This window comes from Sorex fumeus, unplaced genomic scaffold (assembly GCF_029834395.1).
Source record: "Sorex fumeus unplaced genomic scaffold, SorFum_2.1 ptg000265l, whole genome shotgun sequence".
Classification (NCBI taxonomy): Eukaryota; Metazoa; Chordata; class Mammalia; order Eulipotyphla; family Soricidae; genus Sorex; species Sorex fumeus.
Genome location: NW_026606322.1, coordinates 43,140,979 through 43,142,563, shown reverse-complemented (window position 1 = coordinate 43,142,563; position 1,585 = coordinate 43,140,979).

The window sequence follows — 1,585 nt, the reverse complement described above, 5'->3', positions numbered from 1 at the left end:
TCCTTCCCATTCCAGTCGTCACATGATGTTCTCGAGGGTGGCACTGAAGAGTTTCGGTGAAATGGTATCACCCTGCCGCACCCCTCTCTTGACATCAACGATCACTTCTTTGTAGAATGGTGAGATCCTGGTAGTGAATCCGCAATACAGCTCACGGAGGATCCTGATGTATTGGGCTTGAATGCCCTGATTGGCTAGGGCTTCAATGACCGCTTCCGTCTCAACAGAATCAAAGGCCTTCTTTAAATCAATGAACGTTAAACAGAGCAGCATCTTGAACTCCCGAGAAACCTCAATGAGCTTGGTTATCGTGTGGATATGGTCGATGGTGCTGAATCCTTTGCGGAACCCTGCTTGCTCACATGGTTGTCCTTCATCTAGTGTTCTGCCAATCCTATTTAGGATGACTCGAGTGAACAACTTGTAGATGACAGACAATAGGCAGATCGGGCGATAGTTGCCAATGTCATGGATGTCTCCCTTCTTGAACAGTAGTACGGTCCTGCTGGTTTTCCATTGGGACGGAACCTTGCATTTAGACAGGTAGCGAGTGAAGAGCCGAGCCAGTGTATTGATGAGTACTGACGGCAGGTTCTTCAGGTGTTCAGGTCTGACCTTGTCTGGGCCGGGTGCTGTTTGTTTCTTTACCGACGAAATGGCGTGTCGGATTTCAGAAGGGAGAAGGTTGGGAACGACATACCCATCCTGTGGAATTTGGTATGTCGGCAAGTGGACATGGCTATCGAAGAGATTTGAGTAGAAGTCATGGATAATCTTCTCCATTGCCGTTCTGGAGGATGTGATGGATCCATCAGGACGTCGGAGGGCAGTCATCTTGGTCTTATAGTTGGCCAAGAACAGGCGGGCCTTACGAATACTTTTCCCGGCTTCTGCCTCATCTACCAGTACTTCTGCTCTTCTCTCTTTGAGGTCTTCCTTGATCGCATCTCTGCACTGCTTTGCAAGCTCGGACGTTAGCTTGCGGTTGCCTGAGGCATGCGCCAAACCACGCTGGCGAATTAGCTCAAGAGTTTTCGAAGATAGGCGACTTTTTGTGGCTATCTCTCTCTTGGCGTTCCTCGCACATTCATGGAGATGCTGAACCAGTCTCTTGGCATGGATGTCAAGAGACCGCGTGGCCGCCCACCTACCAGATGGTCAGACTTCTTCGTCAAGATCATGAACGATCGGTTTGAGGCCCTTCATGTTCCCAGAGCGAACAGATGCCATTGGGCTACACTAGCACGCGACAGGGACAAATGGAGACGTTACTGGCGCCCGCTCGAGCAAATCGATGACTAACGGGAAGTTAAGTGATTAAGTGATTAAGTGTTTGGCATATTGAATACATCACAGGTAGCTTGCCAGGCTAATTTAAAAATTTAAAAATAAATTAAGAAAGGAAGAAAGAAAGAAAGAAAGAAAGAAAGAAAGAAAGAAAGAAAGAAAGAAAGAAAGAAAGAAAGTCTCAGGGGGCTGGAGTGATAGCACAGTGGGTAGCACGTTTGCCTTGCATGGGGCCGACCCAGGTTCGATTCCCAGCATCCGATATAGTCCCCCAAGAACCGCCAGGAGTAAGTCCTGA